The sequence below is a fragment of the Salmo trutta genome, chromosome 30, assembly GCF_901001165.1.
Source record: "Salmo trutta chromosome 30, fSalTru1.1, whole genome shotgun sequence".
Lineage (NCBI taxonomy): Eukaryota > Metazoa > Chordata > Actinopteri > Salmoniformes > Salmonidae > Salmo > Salmo trutta.
The window spans coordinates 15,362,575-15,380,038 of NC_042986.1; the positions used below are offsets into that span (position 1 = coordinate 15,362,575).

The window sequence follows — 17,464 nt, forward strand, 5'->3', positions numbered from 1 at the left end:
AGGCCCATGAGAGCTGAGGGTATGATTGAGTTTGGATTGAATTAGAGTAGAGAGTGTGGCTCACTTTGCAGTTAAACACACACACGCACACATACACACACACGGACAGGTTGTTAACTGTAAACAAATCAGAGTGTATTTACTCAATCTGTCAAGCGATGTTGATTTGATTGACTCTCTTTATGCAAATCGTTGCCTCACAGATAAGCAGAGTCTGTATGCAGTTTGTGTGTCGACACGTGTGTTTATGTAGTCTTCTATGTCTCTGTGTTGTACTGTACAGTATTCTAGAATTCCCAGTAACAGCTAAGTGTAGATGGAGCTCTCAGGTGGCTGTAGTCTCCCCTCTGACTTTACTGGATACTCCCCTATAGACAGAGACTATGTAGGAATTTACACCACATTCAACAGGTGCTCTATGGTATGTATGAATAGCTTCTCTCAAGGACAAGTTGTGGGTGTGTGTCATTCAGTCTGGGCAACCCTGAGGAGTAGAGATTATTCCACTTGCTTGTCAAAAACAGATTAGAAAGAATTAGGAGGATTTTAACTGTAGATCTGTTTGCTATGACAGGAAAACGACTTGGCATAGTTCTTTTTGGTATTGGCCTTGCACTTTGTACTTTTGGCATTTTGAAAGGTCAGTCTGATTTCCCACATCACCAGGTGGCATCAGCTTATCCTGACGCTTGCATCCCATTGGCATTCACTGTGAGGAATGAAACTATTATGTTGTCTACAGAGTGGTATTTCCGGGACGCGACTTTGTCTAATTTAAATGTCAGAAAAGCAGCTTCTCGACTCAAAACCAGGGCTTCCAACACCAGTTGTCACATCATCCTGTAGAGGTTTTTAGTTTCAACCTCATGTAAGATATTTCTTGAGGTACATTTCATGGCTACTGATATTGATATGCTATCCTCTCAGAATGTACCAGTCTGTTCACAATCCAACGGATTTAGAGAGGAGCCAGCACCAGGATTCCCCATTCTAAACTATGTTTATGGCATTGGGAAGAAATCTACAGTTGAAGTCAGGAAGTTTACTTACACTTAGGTTGGAGTGATTAAAACTCGTTTTTCAACCACTCCACAAATTTCTTGTTAACAAACTATAGTTTTGCCAAGTCGGTTAGGACATCTACTTTGCATGACACAAGTAATTTTTCCAACAATTGTTTAGAGACAGATTATTTCACTTATAATTCACTGTATCACAATTCCAGTGGGTCAGAAGTTTATATACGCTAAGTTGACTTGGAAAATTCCAGAAAATGATGTCATGGCTTTAGAAGCTTCTGATAGGCTAATTGACATCATTTGAGTCAATTGGAGGTGTACCTGTGGATGTATTTCAAGGCCTACCTTCGAACTCAGTGCCTCTTTGCTTGACATCATGGGAAAATCTAAAGAAATCAGCCAAGACCTCAGAAAAATAATTGTAGACCTCCACAACTCTGGTTCATTCTTGGGAGTCATTTCCAAATGCCTGAAGGTACCACATTCATCTGTACAAACAATAGTACGCAAGTATAAACACCATGGGACCACGCAGCCGTCATACCGCTCAGGAAGGAGACGCATTCTGTCTCCTAGAGATGAACGTACTTTGGTGCGAAAAGTGCGAATCAGTCCCAGAACAACGGTAAAAGACCTTGTGAAGATGCTGGAGGAAACATGTACAAAAGTATCTATATCCACAGTAAAACGAGTCCAATATCGACATAACCTGAAAGGCTGCTCAGCAAGGAAGAAGCCACTGCTCCAAAACAGCCATAAAAAAGCCAGACTACGGTTTGCAACTGCACATGGGGAAAAGATTGTACTTTTTGGAGAAATGTCCTCTGGTCTGATGAAACAAAAATAGAACACTTTGACCATAATGACCATCGTTATGTTTGGAGGAAAAAGGGGGAGGCTTGCAAACCAAAGAACACCATCCCAACTGTGAAGCACGGGGGTGGCAGCATCCTGTTGTGGGGGTGCTTTGCTGCAGGAAATATTGGAGCAACATCTCAAGACATCAGTCAGGAAGTTAAAGCTTGGTCGCAAATGGGTTTTCCAAATGGACAATGACCCCAAGCATACTTCCAAAGTTGTGTCAAAATGGCTTAAGGACAACAAAGTCAAGGAATTGGAGTGGCCATCCAAAAACCCTGACCTCAATCCTATAGAAAATGTGTGGGCAGAACTGAAAAAGCATGAGCAAGGAGGCCTACAAACCTGACTCAATTACACCAGCTCTGTCAGGAGGAATGGGCCAAAATTCACCCAACTTATTGTGGGAAGCTTGTGGAAGGCTATGCGAAACGTTTGACCCAAGTTAAACACTTTTTAAGGCAATGCTACCAAATACTAAGTGAGTGCATGTAAACTTCTGACCCACTGGGAATGTGATGAAAGAAATAAAAGCTGAAATAATTCTCTCTACTATTATTCTGACATTTCACATTCTTAAAATAAAGTGGTGATCCTAACTGCCCTAAGACAGGGAATTTGTATTAGGATTAAATGTCAGGAATTGTGAAAAACTGAGTTTAAAAGTATTTGGCTAAAGTGTATGTAAACTTCCAACTTTAACTGTACATGACACAGTATACATGACAGTTCCTTTCTGCCTAGCTGCAAGAGTTTTTAAGGGGTGTGTGGTTTTGAGGGTCACAGTTGAGACCGTTCTGAGATGATCTTACCAGACGTGTGAATGTAATGCTGATCTGAAGTTCTTAGTAGAGACCCATAAACGTTCATCGGTCTTCTGCTGTCCTTCCTACTATTTGAGAGATGTTATATGTATATTCTGTGGTGTTGCATTAGTCAGTCCTTCTCATTTCCTCTTTTTAAGGGGTTTCTTTAGGCCTGTTTTCTCCATGCAGGGGATTTTGTGTAGACTAGACACGGGTTATGGCTTGGTTTCCCCCGATCAAACCAGCCCAATACATGGTGAGACTCAGTCATATCCTAAATGAGAGACAGTTACATTTGTTGTCCCTTTGTACTCTCCTCCATGTTGTCGTCTCCTCCATGGTCTCTCCCTCAGCACACATCTCACAGGCCCCTTCCTCATACAGTCTTAATGGGACTCATGAAATAAACAGGGAAGTATGTCTTTGTCCCAGATCAGAACACTCTCTCCCAACTGGGCACAGACGTCAATTCATAATCTATTCCACGTTGGTTCAACATAATTTCATTGAAATGAACAGAAGAGGACGTGGAAACAACATTTTAAATTACGTGGAAACAACATTGATTCAACCAGTGTGTGCCCAGTGGGTCATCTTCCCCATGGCCCAAGATCACAGAACCACAGACAGAGAGGCTGCATGCGCTCGCTGTGGTTTTTACTCTCCTGTTCTTTTGTCTACAGTGCAATGTAAAGCTCTAAGGGAAAAAAGAAAAGGATTAGTGTGTGTAGTCCAGGGTTCTCCAACTGGTGGTCTTATGAATTTTCCTTGTTGGATATAAAAGACTGTAAAAACACCAGAAAATCAGCGGCAAGTATTCCCACGCATAATAAAGAGACACGAGGGGGTGTGGTATATGGCCGTTTTATATACCGCAGCTCAGGGCTGTTCTTAAGCACGACGCATCGCGGAGTGCCTGGACACAGCCCTTAGCCATGTTATATTGGCCATATACCACAACCCCGAGACGCTTTATTGCTATTATAAACTGGTTACCAACGTAATTAGTTAATTAATTGTCATACTCGTGGTATACGGTCTGATATACCACGGCTGTCAGCCAATCAGCATTCAGGGCTCGAACCACCCAGTTTATAATATGCTTTAGTCAAATATTATATCCGTTTGGGCTTCTTGCGGTCAATTTGCAATCTACAAATTATTTGTAATCATGTTATGCAACCCTGATCATCCGCACAAGAACAAAACGGCCGCGGATGAATGTACATGATGATCCCTGGTGTAGACTCTGTTCAAGAACAAACAAGTGGAAAGGGACATTGTTGTGAATGTGGATCAGACCAACAGCAAATGATATTCTAAGCAGTCAGCTGATTTGAGTAGAGCAGCTTCCTCCAATGATATTCCCGGTCAGTTGATGAACAGATGCCTTACAATTTAATGTTGTTTAGGAGCAATACTCATCTACAGTACAAGAACAGCCTGTCTCTTTCTTATGAGAGGGTTGTATCCAACCTTGTGGGTTTTAGTTTTTAAATGATTCAATTCTCTAGTCTCTACAGAACACAAAAACAACATGGAGTGGGCGACTTTTCTTTGTCCTGATGGTCAAGTTTGCATGACAAAAGATCAGCCAATGATTACACGGGAAGGCAAAGCCTCTTGAGTTTTAGAGACTGTTCAAGTGGCTCTCTCAGGGCAGGGGCAAAACAAACAGGATATCTAGGCCATACAAGAGGGCTGGAGAGGGATCCATTCAAACACTGTGAACAGTAATCATATTCACACTGACATTCACATTCACATATTTATTCACAACGGAAAGCTACCCTGCTTTGGAGAAAAAGGGGGAAGCATAGGTTGAACTAGGATGTACATACAGTAGGCTACCCTTAGGGCTAGATACCTTGCTTAAGATTGATGTAAAAAAGAAAAAAATCCACTGGGGCTGAGTTGCTTGATCCTATCTTGCTGCAGCTTTCTACTCCCCTGATTGTGGAGTCAGTGACACATATATTTTTAATCTGACGATTATCTCTGATGCTATCCCCCAGGGTTTGGAAGGTGGCCCGTGTGCTCCCTCTCGAAATTGTCTTGCCTAGCCAAAACCTTTGAATCATTAATCAACTGTCAGCTTAGATCTTTCCTAGCTACGAGATGTATAGCAACATCTCTGCTGCAACTTTGGTGTTAAAGGATGTGGTAAAGGGTATGCATAAGAGGAAGTGCTGCCCTCTTTGACTTATCAAAGGCTTTTGATACTGTTGACTACTCTTTATTGAGTCAAAGATTGTCTGTAATCAGTATGGATCTGGTGTCATGTAATTGGTTTGAAAATGACTTGACAGAAAGGACACAGTGTTTTTTCTGATTGTGTTCAGGTTTCCTTGATTTTACGGAAGGTGTCCCACAGGGATTGATTTTAGGTCTTGTACTTTTTACTGTATATAAACAATGTTGGTCTATCTGCAAAAAAAGTGTAACATACACCTGTATGCAGATTACACTGTTGTGTACGCTATTGCCCCCAAGGTTGACCAGGCTCTTTCAGAGCTTCAATCTGCCTTTATTGTTTTGCAGAAAGCCTTTGTTCAACTGATGATTTATGCATATGTACATTAGATGGTGCCCTCATTGATCGTGTCCCCCTTTTATAAATATCTGGGCATCTGGATTGACGAAAATCTATCTTTCAGAAAGAATGTTGATGAGTTAGTTAAGAAATTATTATTTATAAGGGGATTATGTCATAGGAATAGGTAATGCCAAATCATACCGGTTATAGACTATGGTGATATTGTCTATATGAATGCAGCTGCCACTGTATTGAAGCCATTGGATGAGGTTTATCATAACACACTACGCTTTATTACGGGCCATAGGTTCAGTACACATCACTGTATTCTGTATTAGAAAATAGGTTGGCCCTCTTTGAAGTCTCGTAGATCGATGCATTGCACTCTTTTTGGTTATACTGTAAAGCCCTTGCATAAACTTCCGCCGTACCTTACTTCATTGATAACTTACAGACATACGAGATACCAGACCCGGTCTCAGGGATGGCTAACTCTGGAGATCCCTTCTATCTCCACTGAGTTAGGTAAATCTCATTTTAGTTTTTTTGCACCTTACTTGTGGAATAATCTCCAAGGCTCTCTAAAATTGGATGAAATGGTGCCTCTAGGGCAGGGGTGTCAAACTAATTTTGGTTGTACAGTGCATTCAGAAAGTATGCAGACACCTTGACTTTTTCCACATTTTGTTACTTTACAGCCTTATTCTAAAATGGTGTCAGTACTCACTAGGAGTGGTGGGGTGAAGTCAGGCGCAGGAGACCAAATATGCAATAGTAGAGCGTTTTATTTCCAGGGTCCAAACCACCATGAACAGGCATGAATAAGGAAAACCCAACCAGACAAAAATGTCCACCCCAAAAGGGCCGGAACGCAGTCCAGAATAAAACGCCAGTCCACAATAGAAAAAGGAGAAATACGTAACCCCCAAACCCACGACAGGTAACACGAAACAATCCCGCACAAAACCCAACCTAGAACAGCAAGACTAAATAACCCACTAATGAACTCAACTCAAAACAGGTGCAACACAAGACAGACAAAACTAAACGAAAAGGGAAACGGGGATCGGTGGCAGCTAGTAGGCCGGCGACTACGACCGCCAAGCGCCGCCCGAACAGGAAGAGGAGCCACCTTCGGTTGAAGTCGTGACAAATGGATTAAATAAAAAAACTATTCCTCATCAATATACACAAAATACCCTATAATGTCAAAGCGAAATCTCCAAATCTATAAAAAACAGAACCTTATTTACATAATTATTCAGACCCTTTGCTATGAGACTCAAAATTGAGCTCAGGTGCATCCTGTTTCCATTGATCATCCTTGAGATGTTTCTACAACTTGATTGGAGTCAATTGAAAAAAAATCAATTGATTTTGAGAGGATTTGGAAAGGCACACACCTGTCTATATAAGGTCCCACAGTTGACAGTGCATGTCAGAGCAAAAACCAAGCCATGAGGTTGAAGGAATTGTCCATAGAGCTCCGAGACAGGATTGTGTCAAGGCACAGATCTGGGGATGGGTACCAAAAACTGTCTGCAGCATTGAAGGTACCCGAGAACACAGTGGCCTCCAACATTTTTAAATGGAAGAAGTTTGGAACCACCAAGACTCTTCCTATAACTGTTGCCCGGCCAAACTGAGCAATCAGGGGAGAAGGGCCTTGGTCAGGGAGGTGACCAATAACCCGATGGTTAGTCTGAAAAAGCTCTAGAGTTCCTCTGTGGAGATGGGAGAACCTTCCAGAAGGATAACCATCTCTGCAGCACTCCACCAATCAGGTCATTATGGTAGAGTGGCCAGACGGAAGCTACTCCTCAGTATAAAGGCACATGACAGCCTGCTTGGAGTTTGCCAAAAGACACTTAAAGGACTCAGACCATGAGAAACAAGATTCTCTGGCCTGATGCAACCAAGACTGAACTCTTTGGCCTGAATGCCAAGCATCATGTCTGGAGTAGACCTGGCACCGTCCCTACGGTGAAGCATGGTGGTGGCAGCATCATGCTGTGGGGATATTTTTCAGCGGCAGGGACTGGGAGACTAGTCAGGATCGAGGGAAAGATGAACAGAGCATGTGTTTGTCTGTCCGTCTCAGAGGTGACTGGACTGATCTGTTATGGCAGGGCTAGCGACAGCATAGCCTATCAGCATTGTCATGCTCTGCTCTGGTACCATTGTGTGTTCACAGTCCCAGCCACACTGTACTCCACTGTATTGGAGAATCAATGTGCACATTCAGCCACTTCACTCTCATTTACTCAGTCAATGGGCTCATTCAGCTGCCCACATTATACAGTACAGTCAGCCTGCTGGCCTTGGACCTGGGCTCATTCACTATTGTTGTTGGCCAATATTTGTTTGTCAGACATTGAATGGGAGGATGGTGTGGCATCCATTTGTCCAGAGGCTTTTTGTGATTCTTTCTTTCCAATCTATTTTTATGAGAAGTTTCTATTTCCATCACAGTCATTCTAGTCAGTTGAATAGTGGAAGTGTGGATGATAGAATCAGCTTTATTCTGCTTTATTCAAATGCAGAATAGACGTTCAACCACTTCTACAATAGGTTAGACATTCAACCACCTCTAGATATTCAGCCACCTTTTATTTTACTGAGCTCTATTGTATACAGAACATCTGGCCTTTGAATTCATAGTTACCATACCTTTTAGAAATCCCATGTTCATGATGCAAATTATGTGTGAACGAGAGCACAATGTTGTAAAGCTAACTGTCAACTTTAATTAGTTTACATGGGGAATATACTTCACAAGTCATTATTCCAGGCTTTCCCCAAAAATGTACCAACAAAAAAAACTAAACAACATACAGTACAAAATAATTGTATCTTTCATCTAATTAATAAATAAATGTCCTTCAATTCACAAGAGGCTGAATGTATCTCACCGGAGAAAGCATCAGGGCGAACGAAACAGTGACCCTCTGTCTCAGTATGTGTAGCGTATCTATCTGATGCTGTCTGGTCAGAAAGAGTATGAAATTGTTGCCGGCCATAGCATTGATTGCAAGGGAAGCCAGCGAGCATTTGTCCTCCCTTGCTAAAAATAAATAATAGCCAATCACCGTTGAGCTAAACTGAGTGAGCTCAGCTGTGAATGGTCCTGGCACACCAACAAAAAAAGAAGTGTCAAGGGAAGCCAGTTTGTATTTGGCATCTGACCAATCACATCACAAGTCAAACGTCATTATTGACAGTAATAAATAAAATTGTTGCATCTCATTGTGTTGTTGTCCTCAGGTGGCTAGCCTCTAGCTAAAATTGTCCCTTTCCTAAATTACCCATCGATGGAGTTAGGGATTTGGACATGTGGATGTACTTAATTCTCTGTACTGGACAAGGATTATAATGGTGATTCTGATCCGACCATTAATTCATACATTGTGCCCCTGGCCTGAGAGGATGGAAGATCAACACATTAATTGAACTAAATCGTCTTTGGTATCTTTTAGTTGTCACTGTATTAGACTAAGCAAAGGTGAGATGATGTTGAAATGGTGCTGGAATAGTGGAGGCAGCGCCTGTTTTCTTTGCGACTTGCGGTAACTCTCTGTTGTTCTAAATCAATAGTTGCTTCGTAGTCCAAAAATGTCGTAAACATTACCTGCTTGACCATGCTGTAGGTCATGTAACAGTTTGTTACAAGCAATCTGTTTTGTGGACTTCACTACAAGATGTTGCTCTCCGGTTTTGTACTAAAATAAATGTGTGGTTGAATTTATTCTGCCACTGTGTCTTCTTATTGTCTCGGCCTTAGGCCTATGTATCACTGTGCCAAGTTATATGAACTAGCTGGTTAGAGAGCAAACAACGCAATTCTCACAACACCTAGGTTGCAATATGGCTTTTTTTCTGGATTGGCTTCCCCAGTGATTTTATCCACGCACCGCTACTGCATTATTCCAATGTTATTCTGCATTTCAAATGATCATCAAATGAAAAATAGATGGAACAAGTCCTGGTAGTGTTCCTATTCTGTAACCAATACACTGGAGCTAGAAGAAGACAGTTGTTTGAGCTTTCAGCTGAATTCTCTTACAATCCCCTCACGACCTCCTTTGCAATCTTGCCCGGTGATGACTCAATTGCTTAAATTGACTTTATAATAAGTGTTGGCATAAGTTATTTTAGAAAATGACATTTCTATTCTTGCATTTTTTTAAATTGACAGAGATATGCAAATCAGTTTTTTTTGCCAAGTGGAATTGTGTGTATTACGCTGTTGCCTGAAGTGACATCCCATGTCATGGTGGAAGCAATGTGAGGGCCCTGCTGTGCTCCACCTGTGTTTCTCTATGGGACAGTGAATCATCTCACAAATATAAGACAAGGTGGAAAATGGTCAATTGAAATCTGAGGGACAGGTAAAGACCTAAACTTTAACACTGACAACTTCTTGGATGCTACGCCATTCTAGGTTTGGGCCAGTATCTGTCTGTGAGACTAGCCTCAAGCTGTCTTTTCCTCGCTGTTTCCATGGAAACGACTAGCTTATTTTTAAGCAATAAGGTCTAAGGGGGTGTGGTATATGACCAATATATTGTACCACGGCTAAGGGCTGTTTTTTTACTATCAGTCCCGAGACACCAGCAAAAAACGGCTTTTCATTTATCTGACTTTCATTTATCTGCTTGTCCAGCTTTAATATTTAGCCTCACATTGAAGTGTTTTACCATTTTCTTTTCAGGACAACCAGGGCTACAAGTAGAACACAAAACAATTTGACATAAACAGTTGCATTCATGATTTTATTGACATAAGGTCTGCCAAAGCAAAAACCTGATAAAAAGGTATTTATATGAATGCTGTAAGTACAGAAATGGTTTTCTCAGTGGAAAATGTATATCCAACTAGTCAGTGACAACTGTGTGGAGTTTGGAGTTCGTGACAGCAACTATGTGAGCTTATTACAGTATTACAGACACTATGTCCTGGGATTTCCCATGATCTTCTATGTAGAAGAACCCCTTACAGTATTACAGACACTATGTCCTGGGATTTCCCATGATCTTCTATGTAGAAGAACCCCTTACAGTATTACAGACACTATGTCCTGGGATTTCCCATGATCTTCTATGTAGAAGAACCCCTTACAGTATTACAGACACTATGTCCTGGGATTTCCCATGATCTTCTATGTAGAAGAACCCCTTACCTTGTAACGACTATTGTGTAGCTTGTGAGCATCATAGAGCAAAGCATGTTACACGTGCATGTTCGTGGGAGTCTCAGCTTTTCATATATTTTAATAGTTTGTAGCTCAAACCATTCTGACTCGTTAGATGTTTTTGTAAAAAAAGAACCTTCCTTGGGCCCCTTCGGGATCCGCCCTTGTCTCACAAACACCGCTCTTGCTAAGCCCCCACTAATCACACATACAGTTGAAGTCGGAAGTTTACATACACTTAGGTTGGAGTCATTAAAACTAGTTTTTCAACCACTCCACAAATTTCTTGTTAACAAACTATAGTTTTGGCAAGTCTGTAAGGACATCTACATGACACAAGTCATTTTTCCAATATTTGTTTACAGACAGATTATTTCACTTATAATTCACTGTATCACAATTCCATTGGGTCAGAAGTTTACATACACTAAGTTGACTGAAAATTCCAGAAAATGATGTCAAGGCTTTAGAAGCTTCTAATAGGTTAATTGACATAATTTGAGTCAATTGGAGGTGTACCTGTGGATGTATTTCAAGGCCTACCTTTAAACTCAGTGCCTCTTTGCTTGACATCATGGGAAAATCAAAAGAAATCAGCCAAGACCTCAGATAAAAAATTGCTGCAGGAGGGACTGGTGCACTTCAGAAAATAGATGACATCATGAGGCAGGAAAATTGTGGATATATTGAAGCAACATCTCAAGACATCAGTCAGGAAGTTAAATCTTGGTTGCAAATGGGTCTTCCAAATGGACAATGACCCCATGCATACTTCCAAAATTGTGGCAAAATGGCTTAAGGACAACAAAGTCAAGGTATTGGAGTGGCCATCACAAAGCCCTGACCTCAATACCATAGAAAATTTGTGGGCAGAACTGAAAAAGCGTGTGCGAGCAAGGAGGCCTACAAACCTGGCTCAGTTACACCAGCTCTGTCAGGAGGAATGGGCCAAAATTCACCCAACTTATTGTGGGAAGCTTGTGGAAGGCTACACAAAACATTTGACCCAAGTTAAACAATTTAAAGGCAATGCTACCAAATACTAATTGAGTGTATGTAAACTTCTGACCCACTGGGAATGTAATGAAATAAATAAAAGCTGAAATAAATCATTCTCTCTACTATTATTCTGACATTTCACATTCTTAAAATAAAGTGGAGATCCTAACTGACCTAAGTCAGGGAATTTTTATTAGGATTAAATGTCAGGAATTGTGAAAAACTGAGTTTAAATGTATTTGGCTAAGGTGTAAACTTTCGACTTCATCTGTAACACTGGTTGGTACCAACAGATGCAAGAATTATACAAATCTAATGGTACAACCCAGAAGTCTGTAGCTCAGGTAACCTATGTTTAAGACGGTTTATAAGTCCCAAATCACGCCAGCATGATGGTGAGACTCATTGGGTTAAGATACCTGACTGTGGAGGAGAGGCATGAAGAAACAGTATTCTTGTTTGGATCAGGTGTATTTTTGACCCTCGTAGTCGTTTCACACCACCTGCAGATCTGCAGTCCATGTGTGTATTTACCTGAGCTCTACTCAACCATGACTTCTTACTTTAACAAGAGACTTAACTAAAGCCACAGTACCTCTTTGCTTGGGGGCCATGTGGTGCAAAGCGTGTTAGTTTGGACATGGCCAGGCAAACAGGCTGAGAATGTGAAAATCCAGTATGACTCAGTATTATAATGCATATGCTGCCTTGCCCCAAACACTCCATCATGCTCGGAGTCAGAGAGACAAACAGAAAGTATTGTTGTCCTGTTGGTAAAGGTGAAGGCTATGCATCACCATTTAGTGCAGGGGTGTCAAACTCATTCCATGGAGGGCCTAGTGTCAGTTAAAACCTAGACAACCAGGTGAGTAGAGTTCCTTACTAATCAGTGACCTTAATTCATAAATCAAGTACAAGGGAGGAGCAAAAACCCGCAGACACTTGGCCCTCAGTGGAATGCGTTTGACACATGTGATTTAGTGTCAGCACTTTTCTATTCGAAACCCAGCCCAAGGAAAGGCTAGCTTTGTGTTGCTAGTGGAATTCCACTCTGTGCTGGTAGCAGTGATATTGAGTCAGATAAAGGTCAGGTTTCATTATCGTGGGAACATTTACACTTTTTCAGTTGATAACATTATCCCTCCAACATAATGATAACATTATAGCTGACATAAGGCTATCATATATTAATACGAGTATTTTCATTTATGATAGTAAACAAATGTTTACAGTTTCTTCTCCAGAGTAGTTTCTCATTCTCTTTGTATTGGCCTCACCCTCAACCCAGTTAATAAAACTAGGGCAATTATCCTGTCAAGTAAAGTAGGCTACACCTTACAGTACATAAGGGCACGCTATGTACACAAACACTCACACCCCCTACATACACCTCACACTGCAATAACAATAATGAAAATGAGCAGCTTCGTGTCCTTATCTGTCAACATGTCTTCTTCGGGTTTGTCAAATGTAGCCTAACAAATATTTAGTGTAGGCCTAGCGACATGTTTGACAGTGTGGAGCTTAGTGTTTAGAGAGAGGTCAGAGTCTTGTTTTGAAGTGAACCAAAGCTTATGTTTACACTAGCTTGCAACCCATGTTCGTCTCATCACATTGTTAAGCTGAGCAACCCCATTTCTGATGGAAAATAGAACAGGACAGAACATATTCCCAGCAGGTATTTTAGGTTGGAGCCTGCATTGGCCAAGAATCTAGCCGCACCCTGGCTTGATTTCATTTTATGGGAATTCCAGGCAACCTGAGAATGGGTGGGACCCACAATGTAAAGATTATAAAATATTATGCTTGTGATGCTCATGAAGCCTGCACTACAATTCTTAACATAATATCCCGATGCAATTAATGCTTACTCCTTCCAAGCAGTTTAAAATAATTTATTCTACCAAAGGAAATGTATGTATTTTTTGTACTGTAAACAATGTTATAAGTACAGCACACGTCAGGCATACAGCACCCTCAGGACTATTGTCACAACATGACAATAGTCCTCCTTTAAGAATGAGATTGACAGTGATTTGTGAAAGTACCTTTACCAATCATCTTACCCCTCTGGATTATTGTCCCTTTCCCCTCAGTGAGGCTGTATTTTCTTTCTTTCTTTCTTTTATTTTTGTACCTTTTCGCCCCAATTTCGTGATATCCAATTAGTAGGTACGGTCTTGTCCCATCGCTGCAACTCCCGTACGGACTCGGGAGAGGCGAAGGTCGAGAGCCAGGCGTTCTCCAAAACACGACCCTGCCAAGTCGCACTGCTTCTTGACACACTGCTCGCTTCGCCCTGAAGCCAGTTGCACCAATGTGACGGAGGAAACACTGTACAACTGGCGACCGAAGTTAGCGTGCGTGCGCCTGGGCCACCACAAGGAGTCGCTAGAGCACGATGGGACAAGGACATTCAGGCCGGCCAAACCCTCCCCTAACCTGGAAGATGCTGGGCCAATTGTGTGCCGCCTCATGGGTCTCCCGGTCGCGGCCAGCTGTGACACAGCCTGGGATCGAACCCAGGTCTGTAGTGACACCTCAGGCACAGCGATGCAGTGCCATAGACCGCTGCGCCACGCGGGAGGTGAGGCAGTATATTCTGAGAAAGAGGAAGTTGCTTTAAGGATTTTATTAGTTCTGTAAAGTGACCACATGGGTCTTTCCTCAAACGGAACAAAATATCAGTACATGATTAAATAAGGCTGCGGATATTGCATGTGCTCCCTCCGGCCTCTAGGTTACCAGGCTCATTATGGCGCACACCTGTCACTATGGTTACACGCATAATGACACTCACCTGGACTCCATCACCTCCTTGATTACCTGCCCTTTATATGTCACTCACTTTGGTTTCTTCCCCAGTCGTCATTGTTTCAGTTTCATGTCTGTGCGTTGTTCGTGTTTTGTATTATGTTTTGTTTATTGATTAAATCACTCCCTGAAGTTGCTTCCTGACTCTCAGCGCACATCGTTACAGTGGAAGTAACACTGTATTCTATTCAGTGACAGCTGTATTTCAATCAACCATGTCTACATTTCTATGCATTTTAGTCATTTAGCTAGAGTGACTTACAGTTAGTGCAGTACTTCCAGTGGAAAATGCCTGTTGTGTCCATTCATCTTTGAAAAACCTTTGGTGAGTTTTGCAGAAAGATTGAGCCTATAGACAAGGCTGAAGGTGAAAACAGTGTGCATGACATTGATTGATTTGTTTGTTCATGCTTGCAGTTTGTACAAAAAACAAGTCTGGCAAGTGATATATACAGTGCCTTCAGAAAGTATTCACAACCCTTGAATTTTTCCACAATTTGTTGTGTTACAGCCTGCATTTAAAATGGATTAAATGTAGATTATGTGTAAATCAAAATGGAATTATGTTTTAGGAATTAAAAGCTGAAATGTTTTGAGTCAATAAGTATTCAACCTCTTTGTTATGGCAAGCCTAAATAAGTTCAGTAGTAAAAAGTTGCTTAACCAATCAGATAATAAGTTGTAATAATGATGTTTAACATGATTTTTGAATGACTGTGCATCTCTGTACCCAACACATGCTGTACAGTGCATTCGGAAAGTATTTAGACACCTTGACTTTTTCCCAAAAAATGTACGCTACAGCCTTATTCTAAAATGTATCAAATAAAAAAACATGTCCTCATCAATTTACACACAATACCCCGTAATTATAAAGTGAAAACAGATTTTTATAAATGTTTGCAGATTTATTAAAAATAAACTGAAATGTTTACACAATTATTCAGACCCTTTACTCAGTACTTTGTTGAAGCACCTTTGGCAGTGATTACAGCCTTGAGTCTTCTTGGGTAGCTTGGCACACCTGTATTTGGGGAGTGTCTCCCATTCCTCTCTGCAGATCCTCTCAAGCTCTGTCAGGTTGGATTGGGAGCGTCGCTGCACAGCTATTTTCAGGTCTCTCCAGAGATGTTCGATCGGGTTCAAGTCCGGGCTCTGGCTGGGCCACTCAAGGACATTCAGAGACTTGTCCCAAAGCCACTCCTGCGTTGTCTTGGCTGTGTGCTTAGGGTTGTTGTCCTGTTGAAAGGTGTACTTTCACCCCAGTCTGAGGTCCTGAGTGCTCTGGAGCAGGTTTTCACCAAGGATCTCTCCTGTACTTTGCTCTGTTCATCTTTCCCTCAATCCTGACTAGCCTCCCAGTCCCTGCCACTGAAAAACACCCCTACAGCATAATGCTGCCACCACCATGCTTCACCGTAGGGATGGTGCCAGGTTTCCTCCAGATGTGACTCTTGACATTCAGGCCAAAGAGTTCAATCTTGGTTTCATCAGACCATAGAATCTTGTTTATCATGGTCTGAGTGTCTTTAGGTGCCTTATGGAAAACTCCAAGCGGGCTGTCATGTGACTTTTACTGAGGAGTGGCTTCCGTCTGGCCACTCTACCATAAAGGCCTGATTGGGGGAGTGCTGCAGAGATGGTTGTCCTTCTGGAAGGTTCTCCCATCTCCACAGAGGAACTCTGGAGCTCTGTCAGAGTGACCATCGGGTTCTTGGTCACCTCACTGACCAAGGCCTTTCTCCCCCAATTTTTCAGTTTGGCCGGACGGCCAGCTATAGGAAGAATCTTGGTGGTTCCAAACTTCTTCCATTTAAGAATGATGAAGGCCACTGTGTTCTTGGGGACCTTCAATGCTGCAGAAATATTTTGGTACTCTTCCACAGATCTGTGCCTCGATACAATCCTGTCTCGGGGCTCTACAGACAATTCCTTCAACCTCATGGCTTGGTTTTTGCTCTGACATGCACTGTCAATTGTGGGACCTTATATAGACAGATGTGTGCCTTTCCAAATCATATCCAATCAAAGGAATTTACCATAGGTGGACTCCAATCAAGTTGTAGAAACATCTCAAGGAGGATCAATGGAAACAGGATGCACCTGAGATCTCATAGCAAAGGGTCTGAATACTTACTTTGTCATTATGGGGTATTGTGTGTAGATTGATCAGGATTTGTTTTCTTTTAATCCATTTTAGAATAAAGCTGTTACGTAACAAAATTTTGTAAAAGTGAAGGGGCAGAATTTCAAGCACAGATTCAATGACAAAGTCCAGGGAAGTTTTCCAATGCCTCGCAAAGAAGGGCACCTATTGGTAGATATGTTTAAAAAAAAAATAAAGCAGACATTGAATTTCCCTTTGTTATTAATTACACTTTGGATGGTGTATCAATACACCCAGTCACTACAAAGATACAGGCGTCCTTCCTAACTCAGTTGACAGAGAGGAAGGAAACCCCTCAGGGATTTCACCATGAGGCCAATGGGGATTTTAAACCAGTTACAGAGTTAAATGGCTCTGATAGGAGAACTGATGATGGATCAACAACATTGTCGTTGCTCCACTATACTAACCTAATTGACAGAGTGAAAAGAAGGATGCCTGTACAGAATAATAATATTCCAAAACATGCATCCTGTTAGCAACAAAGTCATCCTGAAAGAAATGTGGCAAAGAAATGTACTTTTTGTCCTGAATACGAAGTGTTATGTTTGGGGCAAATCCAATACAACACATTACTGAGTACCACTCCTCAAATTTTCAAGCATGGTGGTGGCTGCATCATGTTATGGATATGCTTGTCATCTGCAAGGAAAAAGAATAGAGCTAAGCACAGGCAAAGTCCTAGATGAAAACCAGGTTCAGTCTGCTTTCCATCAGACAACTCCATCTTTCAGCAGGAATATAACCTAAAACACAAGGCCAGATATACACTGGAGTTACTTACCAAGACAACATTGAATGTTTCTGAGTGGCCTAGTTAAATCGGCTTGAAAATCTATCGCAAGACTTGAAAATGACTGTCTAGCAATGATCAACAACCAACTTGACAGAGCTTGAAAAATGTAAAAAGAATAATGGGCAAATATCGTACAATCCAGGTTGGCAAAGTTCTTAAGAGACTTACCCTGAAAGCTATAATGACTTCCAAAGGTGATTCTGACATGTATTGACTCAGGGGGTAGAATACTTATCTAATAAAATATATTAGTGTTTCATTTTACCATTTAATATTTG

The 17,464-nt window shown here is 41.5% G+C and overlaps 1 protein-coding gene across 3 annotated transcripts in view; it reads left to right on the forward strand.

The window, feature by feature from the left end:
- Window positions 1-17,464, forward strand: part of LOC115168092 (rap1 GTPase-activating protein 1) — a 98,487-nt gene that overhangs the window by 27,482 nt on the left and 53,541 nt on the right. The window lies entirely within an intron of this gene.